The sequence below is a fragment of the Oncorhynchus mykiss genome, chromosome 21 (assembly GCF_057628025.1).
Source record: "Oncorhynchus mykiss isolate SJ-2025 chromosome 21, ASM5762802v1, whole genome shotgun sequence".
In the NCBI taxonomy this organism is placed as follows: Eukaryota; Metazoa; Chordata; class Actinopteri; order Salmoniformes; family Salmonidae; genus Oncorhynchus; species Oncorhynchus mykiss.
The window spans coordinates 11729809-11747301 of record NC_143042.1 but is presented as its reverse complement, the minus strand read 5'-3'; the positions used below and the strand labels follow the sequence as shown (position 1 = coordinate 11747301).

General features: G+C 45.6%; 1 protein-coding gene across 4 annotated transcripts in view; it reads right to left on the bottom strand.

The window, feature by feature from the left end:
• Positions 1 to 5108, bottom strand: part of LOC110499980 (semaphorin-3C) — a 43014-nt gene extending 37906 nt beyond the window's left edge. For 2 of the 4 annotated variants that reach the window (XM_021577067.3, XM_090213764.1), the window contains exon 1: positions 4772 to 5108. The gene's annotated coding sequence lies outside the window, so the exon portion shown is untranslated. Of the gene's footprint in view, positions 1 to 4594; positions 4748 to 4771 lie in introns of those variants that run through there. The other 2 variants (XM_021577068.3, XM_090213762.1) reach the window with 2 other exon arrangements.
• Between the last annotated feature and the right edge of the window lie 12385 nt (positions 5109 to 17493).

The following is a 17493-nucleotide window of genomic DNA, read 5'->3' as shown; positions in this document are numbered from 1 at the left end:
TTCTGGAAAGAAAACACTCTGAAGTTTCAGAATCTGCAAAGATTTTGTCTGTAAGTGCCCCAGAACTCATTCTACAGGCGAAACCAAGATGATACGTCAAACAGGAAATGAGCAGAATTTCTGAAGCTCTGTTTTCTAATGTCTCCTTATATGGCTGTGAATGCGACAGGAATAAGCTTAGACCTTCTGCCGTTTCCCCAAGATGTCGGCAGCATTGTGACGTATTTGTAGGCATATCATTGGAAGATTGACCATAAGAGACTACATTTTCCAAGTGTCCGCCTGGTGTCCTGCGTCGAAACTGGTGCGCAAAGCCATGTGCAAGTATTTTTCCATTTGATTGAGAGGGGAAACCATGCTTCCACGAACGATATCATCGAAGAGATATGTGAAAAACACCTTGAGGATTGATTCTAAACAACGTTTGCCATGTTTTCAGTCGATATTATGGAGTTAATTTGGAAAAAAGTTCGCGTTTTGAGGACTGAATTTTCGTTTTTTTTTGGTAGCCCAATGTGATGTAAAAAAACGGAGCTATTTCTAATACACAAGGAATCTTTTTGGAAAAACTGAGCATCTGCTATCTAACTGAGAGTCTCCTCATTGAAAACATCTGAAGTTCTTCAAAGGTAAATGATTTTATTTGAAGGCTTTTATGTTTTTGTTGAAATGTTGCGTGCTGGATGCTAACGCTAATGCTAGAGCTAAATGCTACGCTAGCTAGCTACTTTTACACAAATGATTGTTTTCCTATGGTTGAGAAGCATATTTTGAAAATCTGAAATGACAGTGTTGTTTACAAAAGGCTAAGCTTGAGGGATGGCATATTTATTTCATTTCATTTGCGATTTTCATGAATAGTTAACGTTGCGTTATGGTAATGAGCTGAGTCTGTATTCACGATCCCGGATTCGGGATGGGGAGATCAGAAAGGTTAAGGAAGTGTATGGGAGATGTTGTACCCACTGTGACAATTAAAACCTTCCCTAACCAGAAACCGTGGATTGATGGCAGCATTTGCGCTAAACTGAAAGCACGTCCCCGGGTCTCCAGACAAACTAACACCACCTTTGCCCGCTTTGAGGATAATACCGTGCCTGTCACCGACGCAGCCCGCTACCAAAGACTGTGGGCTCTCCTTCTCCGTGGCTGACGTGAGTAAAACATTTAAACATGTTTACCCTCGCAAGGCATCCAGCCCAGATGATATCCCTAGCCACATCCTCATGGCATGCGCAGACCAGCTGGCTGGTGTGTTTACGGACATATTCAATAAATACCTAACCAGTCTGCTGTCCCTACATGCTTATAAATGGCCACCATTGTTCCTGTTTCTAAGAAAGCACAGGTAGCTGAACTAAATGCCTACAGCCCCGTAGCATTCACTTCTGTCATCATGAAGTGCTTTGAGAGACTAGCCAAGGATCATATCACCTCTACCTGACACCCTAGTCCACTCCAATTTGATTACCGCGGCAATAGGTCCACAGACGATGCAATCGCCATCCCACTGCCCTATCCAATCTGGACAAGAGGAATACCGATGTAAGAATGCTGTTCATTGACTAAAGCTCAGCATTCGACACCATAGTACCCTCCAAACGCATCATTAACCTTGAGACCTTGGTCTCAACCCCACCCTGTGTAATTGGGTCCTGGACTTCCTGACAGGTCACTCCCAGGTGGAGAAGGTAGGAAACAACATCTCCACTCCGCTGATCCTCAACACTGGGGTCCCACAAGGGTGTGTTCTCAGCCCCCTCCTGTACTCCCTGTTCACCCATGACTGCATGGCCATGCACGCCTCCAACTCAATCATCCAGTTTGCAGACGACACAACAGTAGTAGGCTTGAGTACCAACAATGACGAGACGGCCTACAGGGAGGAGGTGAGGGCCCTCGAATTGTGGTGTAAGGAAAATAACCTCTCACTCAATGTCAGCAAAACAAAAGAGATGATCGTGGACTTCAGGAAACAGCAAAGGGAGCACCCCCTGATCCACATCGATGGGACAGCATTGGAGAAAGTGGAAAGTTTTAAGTTCCTCAGTGTACATACCACAGACAAACTGAAATGGTCCACCCATACAGACAGCGTGGTGAAGAAGGCACAACAGCACTTCTTCTGTCTCAGGAGGCTGAAGAAAATGTGGCTCGTCATCGAAAACCCTCACTAACTTTTACAGGTGCACAATTGAGAGCATCCTGTCGGGCTGTATCACCTCCTGGTACGGCAACTGCACCGCCCACAACAAGCTCTCCAGAGGGTGGTGCGGTCCGCACAATGCATCACCGGGGTCAAATGACCTGCCTTCCAGAACACCTGCAACACCCGATGTCACAGGAAGGCAAAAAGATCATCAAGGACAATAACCACCCGAGTCCCTGCCTGTTCACCCCACCATCATCCAGAAGGCGAGGTCAGTACAGGTGCATCAAAGCTGGGACCGAGATATTGAAAAACAGCTTCTATCTCAAGGCCAGCCGATTGTTAAAACAGCCAATACTAGCACAGACAGGCGGCTGCCTACATACATCATTGGCCACTTTAATAAATAGAACACTAGTCACTTTAAGAATGTTTACATATCTCGCATTACTCATATGTATATACTGTATCCTACACTATCTTTTGTGTCTTAGCCGCTCTGTCACAACTCATCCATATATTTTTATATTCTTATCCCATTCCTTTACTAGATTGTGTGTATTAGGTTTTGCTGTGGAATTGTTGCTATTACCTGTTAGATATTGCTGCACTGTCGGATCTAGATCCATAAGCATTTCGCGACACTCGTAATGACATCTGCTAACCATGTGTATGTGACCAATAAAATTTTATTTGAAACCAAGATTGGACTCTTTGGTCTGAAGGTCAAGCGTCCCGTATGGAGGAAACCTGGCACCATCCCTACAGTGAAGCATGGTGGTGGCAGCATCATGCTGTGGGGATATTTTTCAGTAGCAAGAACTGGGAGACTAGTCAGGATCGAAGGAAAGATGAATGGAACATAGATCCATGATGAAAACCTGCTCCAGAGCACTCAGAACCTCAGACTGGGGCAAAGGTTCACCTTCAACAGGACAACGAACCTAAGGACACAGCCAAGACAATGCAGGCGTGGCTTTGGGACAAGTCTTTGAATGTCCTTTAGTGGCCCAGCCAGAGCCTGGACTTGAACCCGATCGAACATATCTGGAGAGACCTGAAAATAGCTGTGCAGCGACGCTCCCCATCCAACCTAACAGAGCTTGAAAGGATCTACAGAGAAGAATGGGAGAAACTGCCCAAATACACGCTACAAGTTTTTAGCGTCATACCCAAGAAGACTCAAGGCTGTAATTGCTGCCAAAGGGGCTTCAAAAAAGTACTGAGTAAAGGGTCTGAATAATTATTCAAATGTAATATTTCATTTTTTCAATACATTTGCAATTAGCAGTATTTCTGGACAGAGTACAGTCTCGCCAGACAAATTAATGTACATGTTTATGGCTCTCCATATGGCTTTGTACACTAGATTGTTGTCATTATGCGGTATTGTGTGTAGATTGATGAGGGGAATTTGTTCATCCATTTTAGAATAAGGCTGTAACGTAACAAAATGTGGAAAACGTCAAGGGGTCTGAATATTTTCCGAATACACTGTATATGGAGCGTAATGAGGAAAAAGCAGTCCCATCTGGATTACGACTTGATAAATGGATTGTTTTGGTCTAGACTCGCTCTTCTTCCTGGTTCTATTTGTACAAAGATTCCTACTTTAGATAGAGATAACCACACTGTAATTACAACACAAATGACACGAGAGAGTCACTCTAGTCATGAAAGAGATGCTATTTAGACCTAGAGCATATAAATAAAATATGGTAAACAGATAATGATATTCTGAGAGTAAAGAGTTGAACACTGTGTGAATTGTCTGGATCGGTGTCTTCCCTCCGCCTACAGGATCTACCAGAGCGGCTCCGAGTGTTCACACCACACCCTGTCACTCACAAGTTAACGGCTCGGGTACATGGACATGTTGCCAAGCACACGTTTGACCAGGAAGAGCTAAGAAAAACAAATGTTTTTGTAATAAAAATTGAGGGTTTAGGGCTCAACAGTAACCTGTTGAATTGAATTAAATAACACTTTTTAACTATATCTTTGGCTTATAGTCAATCATCTTCTATTTTTACTTCTATTTTTACTCATATAGTTAATGTCAGACAACGTGACAATCTCAGTCTCAGAGCAAAGGCACACTTGTGATCACCCTGATATATTTGTAATAGTATGACCTATAACAATTATACTTCTTTCTACTCAATGTAAATGTTAATATAACATGTATCCCACCATAAATACAGAATGGTGTGCGAACATCAGTGATGAAGAACAATCAAAAACACATTCAATGATCAGCATTACTTTTCAGACGCCTCACAGCCCGTCATTTCAGACATATCTTCACAAAACTCAACAGAGAACCCCTTATCCATCACTATAGAAAGGAGAAAATAAACCACCAAACCGTAAACGGGTATCTAAATTAACAAGACACAAATGCAGTTACATTTGGATCAAGTCTTTTGGAGCTTTTCTTAATACTTGTCTAAATGTGTTCGCTTCAGCCGTTCTTATTCCCTTTCCGTCTGTCTACCAGTGGGACCCTGCACCTGTTAGCCCGAGTCCACGCAGCCCTCTCCCACTACCGCCTCTCTGTCACAAAGATTGACTGTCCACACACCCCTGTCCCAGCCTAGGACAGCCCAGCCTAGGACCCACCTTATAAGGCTCCTCTCCTGCTCTGTCGCGATCCCAAAGCCCTGGTTCCCTGATTGTTCCTGTGTTGACCCAGTCCTTATCCCCGTCAAGCACTTAAGTACCACTGAGACAGTTCCCTGGTGACTAACCCAGAAAGAAGGCAGAGAAGAGAGCGCTGCTGCTATTACATCCAACCGCCTGCAGGACAGACTTGATGAGTGAAAGAGATGAGAGAAGGAAGGGTAGAGAGAGGAGGAGAGAGAGAAAAGGCTGGTTTCCTATTACATACTCTACTGAAGTCCCCCCTCCTCGCTTCTCTTTTTCTCTCCCCCTCCGTCAGCTAACGAGACAGTGAACTGATCACCCAATCCCTCCCAGTCCTAGGACTCCTACCTCACACAGGCAGGCAGGCAGGCAGAGGACTCCTACCTCACGCAGGCAGGCAGGCAGGCAGAGGACTCCTACCTCACGCAGGCAGGCAGGCAGGCAGAGGACTCCTACCTCACGCAGGCAGGCAGGCAGGCAGAGGACTCCTACCTCACGCAGGCAGGCAGGCAGGCAGAGGACTCCTACCTCACGCAGGCAGGCAGGCAGGCAGAGGACTCCTACCTCACGCAGGCAGGCAGGCAAGCAGAGGACTCCTACCTCACGCAGGCAGGCAGGCAAGCAGAGGACTCCTACCTCACGCAGGCAGGCAGGCAAGCAGAGGACTCCTACCTCACGCAGGCAGGCAGGCAGGCAGGCAGGCAGGCAGGCAGGCAGGCAGGCAGGCAGAGGACTCCTACCTCACACAGGCAGGCAGGCAGAGGACTCCTACCTCACACAGGCAGGCAGGCAGGCAGGCAGAGGACTCCTACCTCACGCAGGCAGGCAGGCTGGCAGGCAGGCAGGCAGAGGACTCCTACCTCACGCAGGCAGGCAGGCAGGCAGGCAGAGGACTCCTACCTCACGCAGGCAGGCAGGCAGGCAGGGGACTCCTACCTCACGCAGGCAGGCAGGCAGGCAGAGGACTCCTACCTCACGCAGGCAGGCAGGCAGGCAGAGGACTCCTACCTCACGCAGGCAGGCAGGCAGGCAGGCAGGCAGGCAGGCAGGCAGGCAGGCAGGCAGGCAGGCAGGCAGAGGACTCCTACCCCACACAGGCAGGCAGGCAGAGGACTCCTACCGCATACAGGCAGGCAGGCAGAGGACTCCTACCTCACACAGGCAGGCAGGCAGAGGACTCCTACCTCACACAGGCAGGCAGGCAGAGGACTCCTACCTCACACAGGCAGGCAGGCAGGCAGGCAGAGGACTCCTACCTCACACAGGCAGGCAGGCAGGCAGGCAGGCAGGCAGGCAGGCAGGCAGGCAGGCAGGCAGGCAGGCAGGCAGAGGACTCCTACCTCACGCAGGCAGGCAGGCAGGCAGGGGACTCCTACCTCACGCAGGCAGGCAGGCAGGCAGGCAGGCAGGCAGGCAGGCAGAGGACTCCTACCTCACGCAGGCAGGCAGGCAGGCAGAGGACTCCTACCTCACGCAGGCAGGCAGGCAGGCAGAGGACTCCTACCTCACGCAGGCAGGCAGGCAGGCAGGCAGGCAGGCAGGCAGGCAGGCAGGCAGGCAGGCAGGCAGGCAGGCAGAGGACTCCTACCCCACACAGGCAGGCAGGCAGAGGACTCCTACCGCATACAGGCAGGCAGGCAGAGGACTCCTACCTCACACAGGCAGGCAGGCAGAGGACTCCTACCTCACACAGGCAGGCAGGCAGAGGACTCCTACCTCACACAGGCAGGCAGGCAGGCAGGCAGGCAGAGGACTCCTACCTCACACAGGCAGGCAGGCAGGCAGGCAGGCAGGCAGGCAGGCAGGCAGGCAGGCAGGCAGGCAGGCAGAGGACTCCTACCTCACGCAGGCAGGCAGGCAGGCAGGCAGGCAGGCAGGCAGGCAGGCAGGCAGGCAGGGGACTCCTAATTCACGCAGGCAGGCAGGCAGGCAGAGGACTCCTACCTCACGCAGGCAGGCAGGCAGGCAGGCAGGCAGGCAGGCAGGCAGGCAGGCGACTCCTACCTCACATAGGCAGGCAGAGGACTCCTACCTCACATAAGGAAGACAGAGGTAACCAGGGAGAAAGCAGGAGAATATAAGAGAGACTGAGCCAGTAATAATCATTTATGTCCAACAGAGCCCTGAACAGTTTACCTAGGGACACTCACTTCCCACTCACAACACATTCAGTCATATTGCCCTTCAGCAGTAGATTAAAATCAACACAGACCCTTCCTCCTTCACAAGCTACACACCAACCCAATATTAAATATTATTCCTGTTGAATGTTTCCAAATAATAAAATCATATCTAACATGGGCTGGAGACAGTTTCAAAAACATCAAATTAAATATTTCATAGTAGTGTCGTAAAATGTTATAGCCCAGATATTGAGTTAGTCGTGGGACATGTTTTCTTAATGCTGAGATATTAAAAATAGGTTGTTAGACATTATTTGAATTCTGATGATAATTTGATATCCTATGGAAGTTACTATGGCAGAAGTTACTATGGCAGTCATACAAATATTCCTAAACTATTCATTTCCTCCACTTGTGTGATTTTTTTATTGCCTGGCTCTCCATTCTAATATATATATATATATATAAAAAACACTATTATTCCGTTGCCTTTACTAAGGTATTGCCAGAAGCCTAAATTATAACTTACAGGGCAGGTTAGTGCATCCCTGAGAGATCTACTATAGTAGGGTTGCCTCTGGGAGCGTATGGCTCATGGTCAGAGTGGTATGTCCTCTCGAAGACCAGAAGCATGCAACCATACCATGCAGAGACCATATCACTTTCAGAGTCACCTAAAAACACACCCACCAAACACACTTCATGTTTGAAGGGGTCCTTGGAGTCCTGGGTCATTTTCAAACGTTTTGCAACATAATATAAAAATGACCATTTCTCATTAGACAAGTCCAGGTATGTGTGTGAAGGCAAGCAAGCAGGATTTACACTTTTCCATTTGAACAGCTTTGAGGTTGAGTTTTCACAGAGTTTGAGAGCTCTGGTTCAATACATTTTCAATATACAATAAACTTTGGAAAATGCATTCCAAATGTGTTTTCTGAAACTAACTCAGAGAAAATCGGTTAAAATACATTGCAGCACAATATTAAGACAAATTTAATTGAGTGTGTGTGTGTGTGTGTGTGTGTATTTACTACTACTACGTGTGGGTGTGCTCCTACATGTCTATTTAAGGGAGGAAGAGAGGGCGGTAAAGCTGGTAGCAGAGACACAGGAAAATAATTACCCCTCTCTCTGACAGATGGGCTGATTTATGCCTCTCCAATTAAACTGTCAGGATACGGAGCAGCAGAGTGGGAGAGACCATTTCATAGGGCCGTAAAGCCTCTTCTCTTCACCCAGAGAGAATAGAGGCAGACGGGTCTCTTCTTTAACTAGCCCCTCTACAGAGGCGAGGAGGAAGGAGCAGTAAATTACTAATGGCTGTGATGAAGCTGAGAGCACGTCAGCCTCAGACAGGAGGGATGGGCTGCAACTATCTTCATGACATTACATACAGAACTGAGATACATTATTAAAGGACGAGAGGAGGGAAATTAACCTGAACGTTTCTGAATAACAACCCTCTCTGACACTGTAAACGATGTAGGTAGCTGCAACTCTCTCACACTGAGAACAGGATGCATTCTCTGTGGTGTCATGTAAAACATGTCCGCTCTGTGTAGAGGTCAGAGATGATAAAACATTGGTATGCTTCATTTGGAGTTTTCCAAAAACATCTTGTTGGGAGGATAAATAAATCTTTCAGTTTATAGAATTCATCACGCAATCTGGACTGTCCACCTGTACTTATGACTGTATCTTTGTTTCACAAGCGGCCACACACACACACGTGTTTTTTGTTGCCACACCAAAGTTAAATACATTGAGCGATGGCTAGGGTTACGGGTGGTTCCACTCTAAGCCAAAATATTCCGTCACACACATCTGCTTTCATGGTATGTGATTCTATACCAGAGAGTTCATAGTGTAATACAACAAAAACTCCCATCAGAGACTACATGGACAATCTATCAGGCTGAGCATGGAATATTCCTCCCTTCAAGTTTGGTCTTATTCTTAACACAAATCAAGTTCTTTGGACATTTGCCTTGAGCTTCGCATCATTTAACAGATGAGAAAGTGACAAATAGAGCTGTATTCAGTGGCCTGTGCGGGAATTGAACACACAACCCTGGTGTTGCCAGCATCATGCTCTAACCCACTGAGCCAATGAAACCTCCAATTGGTTCCTACTGTGCGAGTACTGTCTGGTGAAACAGTACAGGTGGAATGTCATTATCATACGAATATTATAACGAATTAGCTACAATTAACAACTAATTGGAGATGATAAAAGATGTCAGGCAGAGAGCTGACCTTGTCCTGCTCCCCCACTGTGTATCCAACACATGGGTATTGAACCCCCACCAGCTGGAGTACAAGCACTCCATAGCGCTCTGGTCAAAAGTAGTGCACTATACACTGAGTGTTCAAAACATTAGGAACAACTGGTGAAAGCTATGATCCCTTATTGATGTCGCTTGTTAAATGCACTTCAATCAGTGTAGATGAAGGGGAGGAGACAGGTTAAAGAAGGATTTTTAAGTCTGGAGATGTTGAGCAATGGGCAAGACAAAAAGACATCCAAGCCAACTTGACCCAACTGCATTGAAGTCAACATGTGGAACACTTGACACCTTGTAGAGTCCATTCCCCGACAACTTGAGGCTGATTTGAGGGCAAAAAGGGGGTGAAACTCAATATTAGGAAGGTGGTGTTGTACACTCAGTGTATAGGGAATAGCATGCCATTTCAGACAGCCTATGTATCGCTGACAAACACTACCCAAATTGCACATGACATCCTAATCAGCGGACTGAAGCTTATTGCAAACCCTCTCCTCAATTACCATGGGAATGACAGGCGTGATAACGAGGCAGGAGCGTGAGTGGTGGATGCCTGAACGAGCTAATGATGGATTGATTTGCGTGTTACGAGAGGTATAATAAGGACATATTGTTTTCTCTGTTGGTGCAGCTGCTCTGGTTTTGCATATCTCTCCCTCCATCTGTCCACACAGCACATAGTTGAGGCCGCCGCTGCCACTTAGCCATGAAAGACTGCAATAACAACAGCAGAAAACGTGAATAGTGGGGTCAGTAATAACCTACCAGGCAGCGAGAGGGGGGAATCTGATCTGATTAATAGACTGGCCGTAGCTACCCTGGACGGAGAGTGAGTGAGAGAGAGAGAGAGAGAGAGAGAGAGAGAGAGAGAGGAGGAATTCAGCCGGAGTCACAGTCGGTGTTGAAACAGCTTGAGGTAGATCTCCTCAGACGCTCGTCTTTTAAAGCGTTCCCCTCAGACCGTGTTGAAGAATTCCATTACTGTAGTACAGTTGCAGTTCTGGCAGAATCAGCGCAGCCGAGACTACTTCTCCAGTCTAATGTGGAATGTCTTGGCATTTGAGAAGGGAAACAGAGGGAGACTTTCTATAAACGGGGGCATTTCCATATCTAAAGGACATCCTGTGGTCTCACAGTGGAGGCTGGACGGAAGGTCCAGAAATAACAGCCTATAGAGAAAGGAGAGGAGGAACTCAATTAACTAAGTGACTCATAATACCCAGACAGACTCATAAGAGCGAGTCTGTGTCAAAATGAACGATTGCTTCTCGACTAGCTTCTGGCTAACGTCTGTTTGACCCCAGACTACATGAATCCCACAAACTAAATTCAAACCCATACACTGTTCATAATATCTCCATACCTGATCCTATTATGAATCGCATACCTTCGAGGTCGCCCAATGAAGACTAAGGCAGCCAGGGCGCGAGGAAAGGCAGACATCATCAGGTGTCTAATAATAGCGCTGCTTCTCACCATTAGTTCTGCCAACACAGTCTCATACGTACCAGCTCCCAGAAAGTCCCGCAGGAAGGGCCAGAGTTTGATCCCATAATCTATCAAAGGTTATACTCTCTCCTCCTTCCTTCCCTAAAGTGCACTGTACAAGTCAACCTTAATCTCAACTGCTCCGTTTGTTGTCTGTGACCTAGACTGGCTCTGTATGAGGCCTTCCTGTTGTTTATGACATGTATACACCACACCTGGGTTCAAACACTACTTGAAATAATTTGTAAATACTTCCGCTGGGCTTGAATGAGCTTTCCTGGCCAATAGAGTAGTCGCAACAGTGCAAACCCTGACCATCTGTCACTCCAGGCAGGCTAGAGCAAGCGCTTAAAGAATTTGAAAGATTTCAAATAGTATCTGAACCCAGGTCTGGTATACAGCACAGTGAACTGTATGGAGAACCCCACCTCTCACCCCCTGCCACTGAACAATATTGTCTGTCACAGTGCTAGACACCTCAGCAAGGGGTACAGTACAATAACATCATATGTGCCATCGCAGGTTCTCTCTCTCTAGCTCAGGCATTAACTTCAATAGGAAAAGCGTATTGGAGTTGAGTTAGAAAATGTATACCACTTCCTATAGTTTCGTCTAGCCACTGTCTGTGATAAAGGGTACAGTTACAGGTACAGTTACTAGCAGAGATACTTCAGACCTTCCTATCCAGGGATCTATGGCATATCATTTCGATTTATGGATTTTGGAGGGAGGGTGACAATGGGTCTAGTACCATAGATGTATGTTACCTTATGTCATGATGTGAACAGTTGTCAGGAAAAGGTCCAATTTAAAGGACCAATGGCCCATGCACACTATAATAATTGCCTCCTCCAATGATTCATAATAGCGAATGGACGAGTCTATTTCCTTCTGTCCATGTTTCAGCTACTCAACGTGCTCCATTCACATTGAGAAGCCACAGACATCTGTGTAGCATTACTCAGCGGATGTTACCAGCTACTAAATAAGTTATTCAAATGACGAGAGAGCGGAAAGACTGACCGATAGGCAGATCCCACAGTAGGTTTCACCTCATGACCAGAGCTATAGTACAGTGCTTCTCATTCTCTTCCATTATTATAACTTCCTCTATGCTTGTCAAGTACATGGTTATGGGTCATTACCCTCCCATAAAGCACCATTCAATTTCATTACAATGACTTCTGCCTTCTACTGGATTTGATTACATTTCATCCCTCATTTCACATCACTGATATTGTGTTCATTTATTTCTCCTCATCTTCCATCAGCCAACAAGCACTACTGATGAAGAGTTCTAGTACTGATGGAGAGTTCTACTGCCTTTGTGGTGGAAAATTTAAACAATATCAAAGCAAGTGACCAAAGGAGGTAAAATACCACAGTATGAACAGATCAGAACAGCCAGCTGAGCTCATACTCCTGGAATAGGAATAACACCTGAAAACACTCTCCTTCAATCCAGAGTGTATCAGTTCCCAGGATCTAACATGGAGCACAAAACGCGACTCCTGTCTGGAAGTCAGTTTCTACTGGGACAGAAAACAAGTGAACACACAGGACGTAGTTTGACCTTCCTTTTGACAGGTGGCGGACTTGTTAACTCTTCCTACTCAGAGAGGTTATAGATGGATACTAGGTTAAAAACACACAACCGAAGCCTCAGAAAGAATGCAGCCGTATTCGTGCCGACACGCCCGGTAAGTTGGAAGCTGAAAATCTGGTATTAAAAGCAGCTGTCCATCTTGTAAAGGGGATTGTTGCTTTAACCTCAATGTAGACTAAATTCTCCTATCAGCAATATGCTAATGATTTAGTTGGCGGGTCAAAAGCTTTTGATAATACCTCTGATTACTTTGACACCCTTAAAGACAGATGCTGATGAGTTACTAGAGAACCAATCAGAGCCTAGAGAACCTTTAGAAAACAACATTCCACACAGACCGATCCATCATAATCTACTTGGCTGTAGCTGACAGTTTAACATGAGGGTGAAGGCAGAAGGTTCCTTTAGGGCGTTTTTAGTTCTGCTTTATCTTCTGCATCTAGACTCCTGTAATTTGACTGTCATCTTGGATCATGTGGATCATCACCAGGATCTTCACCTGTTCATTGGGATCGTCTGCCGGAATTTTCTATCAGAGTGTGTCAATGTAGAACAATTCTCAACAGGACATTCCTTCTTCAATCGGCTCACGGCGGTGGCGAATTGGTCAGTAGTCGTTCTGCTCAAAGCAGCGGATGCCAATCAGTAATCTAGGGCCATTCTTCCCTGAGCAGATCATGTCAACTGGGAAGAGTCATGCTCTCCGTCACAATCCAAGTGTCAATCATAGGAATTACCTTTTTTGACCACTGAGGAAATAGTGAATCAGGCATTCTCTCCACGTCTGCTTCCACTGTTCATCTCTACTCATTCAACACAGAATAGCTGTCAGTGGTCTGTCTGGCAGCCCAAAGTCTAAGCCCAGTTTGTGTATGTAGAAGTCCAAGCCTTTCGCTACGTAAATGGTAACAATAAGGTATAATGTACACAAAGTCTCAGAGCAAGGGAAAAACAGTGCAATCCATCTTGGAACATGTAAACGCCGCACATTCCCCAAAAACAATAGCTTTCAACACGGATGGAGACCTGAATGGCCCACAGATGAACAACCTCAACGTTGTTTGAAATGTCTATCTAGATAGCAAATGAATCAAAATATATAAATAAATGTTGAGTTTAGCCTGACTTTCAACTCAACCAAAGCTGTTTGAGTTTCATAGAAAGTTCAAAGTTCAAGAAAAACCGCTGCATTAGATAAGGTAAACCTCTTAGGATAGGCAACATAAATCAACGAGGGTCAGGCTATCCCAGAGCTTACAACTCCAACTGCCTTCCATTTCCATACACCAACAGACTGCTATGGATGCACAGAAGCCAGTCACCAGGAATAATGCTTTTAACCTCTAACATCTAGCCAAACATGTCAAAATGTAACCCACTCCCTAATCAAAACAAATGAAATTGCATTTTGACCATGCTTTCCCTTCACCAAGGACAGAGTGTTTTATCTAGAAATCACATGATCAATGAAGCTATACATTTTCATTTTACCTGGGGACTTCATTCTCCATGAGTAACTGCAGGCAGGGGGCCCTGTGTATTGTGGTCCCTCCCTCCACATGCTGTATAAATTAGGTAGAAACAAAGACAAATTTGTCTGATTAGAGTGGACTGGCAGGCTAGTACAAAGAAGGGAGGGGAGGGGATATTGGCCACTGTCTCGCAGCACTTATGAATTGGCCTTATGCAAATATCCTGCTGTTTTATATGCTTCCTGGGGTCAGGGGTCAACAGGCGTGCATGACCAATCACAGCCCTAAATCAGGAACTGAATGCATTCTGTCATCAACACAGTGGAATTCAATTAGGTTTAATTCATTTTAAAGGCCTGCTATCAGCCTCATTGTTACTTTTGTTGATGAATGGGTTTTTTAACAGGCGAAGGCTATGCTAGGACGGCACGCCTCCTCGTGTCAAAAGGAACTGCAGCTAGTGCATTAATGGAAAGAGGAGAAAAGTGACACTTGATTTCCGCTTACCAGTTGCATTCCAGAAGCTCTTTTGGTCTATGCCAGCAGACCATTATTTATGTTGGGTCCACAATTCAATCAGGAGGTCCCCTCAGACCAGACCAATCAGCAGCAAAGAGCGCCTCAGACATGTTAATCAATAACTGCATTATTGGTGGGTGGATAGGTTTCTCTGCAGAAGTACTACTTCTGATTGGTGTCTGCATTTTGAACAGGAAGTGAGTTCTCTTGCCTATCCATTGTTTAGTCTTTTCAGATTAGGCTTAACATATTCCAGTCTTAACTTTTTGAATTAGAAAGGCATTGCCTTTGCCTCCTCTCATATTTCAGATAAGTGAAAGAAAAAAGGCCCTATAGCTGTTTTATTCTGGGCATTTTAAAAATAGCTTAGTAACCAGAAACCCTCCACTGAAAGCAACTGAACAAGCAGATACAGCTAAATGAAGAGATAAGTGACCAATTAAACCAACCCCTTCCTTTCATTCCAGGCTTTTTGAAATGTCATCCGTAAAGTATGACAACAACAAGTAGAAGGAGTACATAGCTATTTACTGCATATAACAATGTCCTACAATTTCTGGTGTTCAATAAGAAAATGCTGTCAATCAAATACACATTCATTTAATGATACAGTATGTGGATATACTGTAAATCGCTAGACAACTTGCAGCTTTTCACAATTTCCAAAAGCGCTCTTACCAGTACATCTTGACGATCTTAGACTTTCCGTATAGCCCGCTGATTGCAATATCTTCCTGACCATATCCTGGAATCACTTACAGATTGCTTGTTTGGTTCTTGATGTTGGAAGTTCAGATATGAGCTCATTCTCTGAGGGAGGGTTGCTGAAGTGTTAAGGCCAGCTCTGCATCGTAAGAAACATGCTCATCATCATGCAGTCACCAGGCTGGATTAGAAACACATGTGGACAACATGAGGCAAGGCTGGGAGCAAGGTAAGGTAATAAGACATACATATTGGGTAAATAGAAAACAAACAAGAACACCCTCACACTCACAGACTGTTCTCCCACCACAAGCTACGGGTGTGAGGTCGAAACGTTGGCACAAAATAAACAAGTGACACTATGAAAGCGCAGTGTGCTGGGAGCTTTTTTTGCTTTGAATCAAGCCATCCTTTCCCCCTAGTCTTCCCATTCACTTTCACTCAATTGAAGAGGCATATTTTGAGTATGCTGCTCCTTTTCTTACTACCACGTCCAACAAATGAATTGCACCCAGGTCTCTGACCTAACAGTACCAATCGGTTATATTACTCTAACAGTGTGACCGAACTATTGAGTCCCTCATGTTTTAAATGGGATGACTTCAGGCCAGATCAATATGGCCCAATCCACAGGGGATGTACGATGGGATGCCCACCCCTGTGCTCTAATCCCAGAGGTGTGTGTGTGTGTGTGTGGTTGTGTGTGTGTGTGTGTGTGTGTGTGTGTACATGGCTGTATTAATAACAGCTATTTAATTGGCCCAGCCTCAGAGCGCTGAGGGAGCTGTATCCAAGCCCCTCTCCCTCTGTAGATGAATAGTACTTTGCTAATTACGTGAATGGATGACCTGGGGACCCGGGCGGGACAGGCTTAGGTAACTCTACTTAGGCTCTGATTGATTCTGTCAACATTAACCTGTGGTTCATATTCTTCCAGCACGCTATGGGCCCTCTTCCTCATTACAGCCCCAGAGAGGACCAAGGTTCATCTGCCATGTGTCCAGCGCTGGGCCAGCGGTCACTTCTTCCATTGCTGCATCTGCAAATGTATGAGAGGTTCCCTGCATGGTGAGTGTTGGGTCATGAACACTAGAACCTGTTATTACTGTGAGTCAGCGTTTAGTAAGGAGTAACAGTGAGATTTGATTCTCGGTATTTCTAGATAAATGGCTCCATATCAGGCAGTATCGACAGCGTTAATGACTCATGGACTTATTTATGGAGCCGTCACTGGGTCAGAACTCCACGCTTCAAGCCATATACTGATCCGGATTAATTAACACATTTACTGTTCTGTATATTCAGCATGCGGAAGTGTCCTTGAGAGTCACCGCAAAGCTGTAAAGCAATTACTTGAATGTGATAAAGAGAAAGCCTCTTATCTAATCATGATGTGTTTAGGGTTCCTTGCTGATTCCAAGTCTGAACTCCATGTCTGGAATTGAGACTGAACACACTGCAGGAGAACCAAAGCCAATGTTCAGGACAAAGAGCAGATGTTTGCTAGATAACCTTTCTCTGGGCAATCTTGGCACCCTAACCAGACAAGGATTTCCTGGGTAAACTACAAGTCGGCTGTATTGGGAGGGAATCACGAAGGCCGGGCTGAAGTTGAGCTTTGTGAATATGGACATACACTATGTCTCCCACATATATATCAGTGGGATCAGGAACAGTAAAAGCAAAGGCCTAGAGCTATATGCGTACCTTAGTTGATTACGCATCAATCATAGGCCTATTTACCAGATAGAAGAAAACATGATCATAACTGTAAAGTCTGTCAGTGATGCCAAGATATACGGCACCTTCGGAAAATATTCAGACCCCTTGACTTTTCCCACATTTTGTTAATTTACAGCCTTATTCTAAAAATGATTAAATTGTGTTTTTGTTCAAATCAATCTACACACAACACCGCATAATGACAAAGCAAAAACAGGTTTTTAGAACATTTTGTGAGGTTATAATAAAGAATAATACAAAATAAAAAAAAAATGTTGGATCGGGTTCAAAGTCTGGGCTCTGGCTGGGCCACTCAAGGACATTCAGAGCCTTGTCCTGAAGCCACTCCTGTGTTGTCTTGGCTGTGTGTTTAGGGTCGTTGTTCTGTTGGAAGGTGAACCGGAGCGCTCTGGGGCAGGATTTCATCAAGGATCTCTGTACTTTGCTCCGTTCATCTTTCTTCGATCCTGACGAGTCTTACCAGTCCCTGACGCTGAAAAACATCCCCACCGCATGATGCTGACATCACCATGTTTCACCGTAGGGATGGTGCCAGGTTTCTTCCAGACGTGACACTTGGCATTCAGGCCAAAGAGTTCAATATTAGTTTCATCAGACCAGACAATCTTGTTTCTCATGGTCTGAGAGTCCTTTAGGTGACTTTTGGCAAACTCCAAGCGGGCTGTCATGAGCGTTTTACTGAGGAGTGGCTTCCGTCTGGCCACTCTATCATAAAGGCCTAATTGGTGGAGTGCTGCAGAGATGGTTGTCCTTC